General features: G+C 36.2%; 1 pseudogene; it reads right to left on the reverse strand.

The window, feature by feature from the left end:
* Positions 1–1813: 1813 nt before the first annotated feature.
* Positions 1814–3726, reverse strand: LOC149192107 (protein RETICULATA-RELATED 3, chloroplastic pseudogene; annotated as a pseudogene).
* Positions 3727–5596: the final 1870 nt, after the last annotated feature.

A 5596-nucleotide genomic window follows, 5' to 3' on the forward strand; every position in this document is an offset into this window, starting at 1 on the left:
CATTCACGCACCCTCGTTAAGCATCGAAAGAACAGCATTTAATAGAAATGGAGATAGTCACCAAACGTCCCATTTACTCTTCTATTTTGTTATGTGCGTTTAGCAAAGAAATCAGGAAGTTGACCTAATGCTATTGTCACACTGTTTGTATAGAAAGCTTGATATGAAATAACTCAAACTATCAAGGAAAGAATCTCAATCTCGGAAACTAGAGTTTGTAGTTTGGGATGTGAAGGTGAAGTGAGGTAAAGGCAGGCTTGTAGTGCCCAAAAGAGCATCATTGTTGTTCTTTCCCTTTTCTTTCATACAGAGATTACTTGCAGAAATAGTATCGAAAAGTTTTGAACCATTCCACTCAACGTTGGATCATTGATTGGACAGCCACTGAAATATCTGCAACTATTGTCTTTTCTTCCTCATTAAGTGAGTTTACAGGTATCATCATAAAATTCTTCATGCTCGAATATTTTGCATGTGTAACAGGGTGATTTGCGTGGAATTTTCTTCCGTAAGTCATAAAAGAAAGTGTCGATGACACCAAAAGTGATATTCCATAGTTTTGAGATTGTGTTACTTCTCTAGTTTTCTCATATTCCATAACCAATCAGTACAGTAATCAAAGAAAATGGATCCTTCAAATAGTCACTAAAATACCAATGAAATGTACCAACAAGCAGTTAAGAATTGCTTTGAAAGTTGGAAGATTTACAAGTCTCCAGTTAGTTGACAAGAATTCAGTTATAAAGACAGTGGAGTACAGTAACCAGAGAGAATGGATCCATGAAACAGTCACTAAAATACCAATGAAATGTACCAACAAGCAATTGAGAATTGCTTTGAAAATGGAAAGATTTCCAAGCCTCCAATAAGTTGACAAGGATTTTAGTTACAATTTCCTTCAGATGATTATCTAGAGACTGTTGATAAGTAAGATGAGAGTTATCAACTGATAGAAGGTGTTTTACGATTTAAAAAGTTTTTAAGTTTACAAATTGCAATGATTATCTAGAGACAGTGGATAAATAAGTTGGAGATGACAGTTATCAACTGACAGAAGGTATTTTATGATTTTAAAAAGTTTTTAAGTTTCAGCATTGCATTCTAGCATCTGGAGAAGTGAATTTCCTAGCTAGAATATTCTGTTCCAATGAAATATTTTACCACTAAATTTATAGCTTCAATGATTTGCCTAATAATAAGTTTTGGGGAGTTTTATTCTGCATATCACAAACTTAGGATTACAAAAAAAAATTCCAAAGCATCTCAGCTTTCTGCTATGGTTTGAGGTTGCTGCTATTAAGCAAGAACAACAATAATAAATGCAGTTCTTATTATTTCATAGCCTCTCTGAGATGACTGCAATCTGATAAAGCTCCAGCAACAGTGATACATTGAGATTACCTTCATCTTCAACAAACATTTTATAATAGAGTTCTCACAATTATAATAATTGCCCTTCACAATGGCTTCCTAATTTTGAGAAAGGTCTCGGTTAAAATATAAAGGACCAATAAGTTTACAAACAAGGCTTTTGGAAGGGAGCAAGATTCAATAATAAGAAAAACTGAATGATTACAGAGATTTAAGTTTTTAGCTTGTCATCAACCCCGATGATCCACAATTAATTTAAATAAACTCAGTACCTGTCATAACTAGTAAGAACCCAACAGCAAGAAATTGGAAAGAAACGAATCTAATACTTGGTTTGGGGGTTAAGCACTATTTACCCTTGATCTTACAAAGCATATGCTAGAAATTCTCTTCTTTAAAAATACATCTGATCAACAGTCATAAGTTCATAACCATCACACAATTTATCAAGTTATTTTACTTCATTGGAAGAAATGTCAATCGTTCCATAATGTTTATACCTTGGTTTAGCATGGAATGAAAATTCATTTATTTCCACCTAAAAATTCAGAAAAAACAGCTTAAAATAATCCTGTGGCATTAGGTAATCCAGGATCTTGCCCATGGGTTTGGTTCGTCTCAACCATGGTGCAAACTATAGTGATAAAAAACTGTAAGTGACAACTCACATGAAAACAGAGTCCCACAACAAGCTAACAATTCATCTGCTAGCCTATTTCATATTGCATATGATTTGGGACTCCCGGCCTTTTGAACCTTCCTCTAACCAAAGAACTTTAACAGCGTAGATTCTGCTCATGAAATTGTTCTTTACCGTCATAAAGGGGCTCTTAATATTAGGCTATCTATTTATCTTTTTTGACTAGGTATACTTCTAAAACCAAACAATTAAAACATTTTCGAGAACCTAATATAACATACTGGCTCAAGCAGATTGTTCGGATTGTAGATCCTTGCCCTGATCTAGTAACAACTTGGCCCTTTCTTCTTGCGATGAAGGTGGTGCCACATCAACTTTCTGGGAACCAGTTAGTCTAGCGAAGACCACGAAACTCATTCCACCGAGTACATTATTCAGACATCGAAGCACAACCACAGAAGTCTTAAACATCAATGGAGTAAATCCTTTTGCCAACAAAAACTCAATGCCATTTAGAGTTTGATACCTGAGATTGCTGCTTAAGCCCATCTGAATAGCCCATGTGGACGCGTTCAGCAATGTGGGGGGTGGTTTATTTGGGGTTTCAAAGTTGGGATCCATCTTCTTTTTTACACTGATCAGTGTATTGGACAATGCAGTCCCTACAAGGCCTGCAGCAAACCCAACAGCTGCAAACAGGGTACCCTTATAAACAAAGGTACCCAGTCTTTCCAGCACACTAAAGGATCCTGTCTCAAACATGTGGCTTGTAGGGCAGCTTGAAAAAAGACCAGGGAGAGTATGTGCTGACATTGCTGCTGAGGGAGCCAACAAGTACATCAATACAAAATTGACGATGGAGCAAACAACAAGAGTGGAAAACACAAGGTCCAGCTCATTCAAACCAAAGTTAGGCCTGGATGCCATGTCACCAAGGCAACATCCAGTTACCCCTACGAGCTCCTCCATTAGGACCTTGAAAGAAAACTCTGGATCTGCTTCTACTCTTGATCTCCAACCCCGTAAAAATGCGCCCAACAGCCCACCTCCCATCTTTTTCCCATTGTTATTGTCCTCCGATTTCGCCTCCCATCCTGATGATTCCCCTCCTCCTCCACCACCGCTGTTGTTGTTGCCAGTGCCAGACCCCTTGCCTCCATCTCCACCATACTCGATACTTGGACCTATTGTCGATACCCAGGTTCTGAGATCCCTTAGACTGCATGCATTCCCCTGGTTCTGAAACTTGATGGAACCAAACTTCTGATCCCCGCTCTTTGCACAGCTGTCAACTGGAAAAATAGTTGAAATAGCATTGGTATTACTATTTTTCAGAAACTTCCCATCCAATAAACCCAAATCAAGATTTTCATGGGTTACTCTTGGGGTCACTACTGAGGAGATCGATGGAGCAAGGGAGCACATCATCAACTGTGGCGACATAGCCAAAACTTGACAAACCGAACAAAATCTGGACGAAAACTCAGGTCAGCTGAAAGCTTGAACAAACAAAAACAAAACCCCAAGAGGAACACTTTCTCTGCACAAATTCCTATAGCTACGCCGGGACGATTCAACCAAGAATTAGTGCAACTGAATGTAAAACAGGCAGGTTTCTCATATATCGTCTCTTTCAAATGACGTGAAAGAACCAAACAAATACAACGAACTGGCGTGCATTAGACACGTTTTCTGGTAGGTTTCTCATGTCCCGAGCTTACTGGCGTCCTATAAGTATAATTATAATTAGTGGCGCAGTATTGAAAATAATGTTATGCTTTTACTTTGGTGGTTTATGGTTTAATGGTTTAAGCAGCTAAACATTTTTACAATTTACATATTGGCTTATTTTAATTAAGGCTGCTATAAATTTTTGGTAAAATAATATTCTTTATTGTTAAAATGTTTTACATTTTACTATTTTGACTTTTTTAAATCGACGTGATACAAGTTTTCATGGATATTAAAATAATATAAATTTAATTATAATAAAATTTATTAAAATTATTTTAATATAAAATATTTTTGCATATGTCTTTGAATCTAACTTTATTAAGGAGACTTTTATGAAATTTTGTAGTATTAGAAGGTGATATATATTATAGTTTTCAAAACAATATATTAAAAATAAATAAATAAAATTGATGATGATGATGATTATATGTATTTTAATGGAAGGTGTTAAATATTTTTTAATAAATTTTTTTTATAAAATTTATTATTTTACTGGACTTGAGAGTGTTTAAATTATGGAATTTTTTCAAAAGAGAATTTTTTGGTATTTTTGCTATTTTAAATGTAAAAATGATTTTAACTTTTTCAAAAACTTTGAGGCATTTTGATTGTGTAAATTTAGCAACTTAAAAAGTAATCTTAATATACTACTATTTCTAAAACGATATAAATTAAAGCAACCATATAAATTAAATGATTGGTAAATATTAATAGGAATCACGATACCTCTTACATTGATAAAAAATTTAAAAATCATAAAAATAATTAAATTATAATTTAAAATAATAAAAATTAACTAAATTATAATCATTATTATATTTTTTAACAACAATGAGTACTTGTTATATTAATTATGTGCCTGGTTGTAGCAAAATACACGGGTGAGTTACATTTGAATTTGCCCATGGGCTTCTATTTTTCCATTTCTAGCCTGATTAGCAGAGCCCAAATGTTCATGATCACTACAAAAGGTTACAACTGGTGCAATACTCTTATTTAGCTTACTAGTATATATTCGACAAAATTGAGACAACAAGATTACACAAAAGAAACTAGACATTGCAAGATGAAGCTAAGCATTAGGGTCAGTCAGGCAGTTTAGATTAATGTCCAAATTTTGGACTTCAGAAGGGTTACTCTGTTCTTCTGAAGGAGATCCCATCTTTGACATCTGGAGTTGAAGGTCTTCGATCATGGTGCGCAGCGCACCAACCTCATCCTCAAGCTTAGCAACCTGCCTACCTTTGGCATCAATAGTCTCTAAGTTTTTGTAGGCCACCACCCTTTGACGATACAACAAGTCCTTTATGTCTGAGAGCTCCACTTTATTTTTTGTTAACTCCTTTACACATTGCATGCACACAGTCGGAGTCAGAGAGGATAGTAAACTCTGATGATGACCCAAAGCTTGGCGCGAAGCCTCCTTCTCTGTCACCCAGCCAAAGCGAGGGTATCTGCTTCCCCATGAACTTGTACCCATCCTCTCAAAATGCCACTGAAAAGCAAGACAGGACCGAGAGGTGGTGCACCAATATAGCTCTTCCTGAGATAACCTCCACTGAGCCTGCCCGAGCAAAATGGAGAACTATCGAAAAGGGAGGGTGCAAACCCAGTCCCAAAGAAAGACTACAATATTGCACCCTAGATAAGCAACCAAATTCTTCTCACTAGACGAATGGAACCCAATCCAACCTGGGATGAAATTCACAAGCAGAATGAGAGGGGACAGAGAGCTCATCTGCAATTTATAACAGTGGCCCTGCATAATCAATCCCGAGCCACCAGGATCCCAATATGGCATCATCATTTCCTTGGGTAGAGAGAGAGCGATCGTTATTTTCATACGAAAGT

The sequence above is a fragment of the Pinus tabuliformis genome, chromosome 2_2 (assembly GCF_031772625.1).
Source record: "Pinus tabuliformis cultivar Carrire ecotype Pingquan chromosome 2_2, CPIR1, whole genome shotgun sequence".
Taxonomy (NCBI): Eukaryota; Viridiplantae; Streptophyta; class Pinopsida; order Pinales; family Pinaceae; genus Pinus; species Pinus tabuliformis.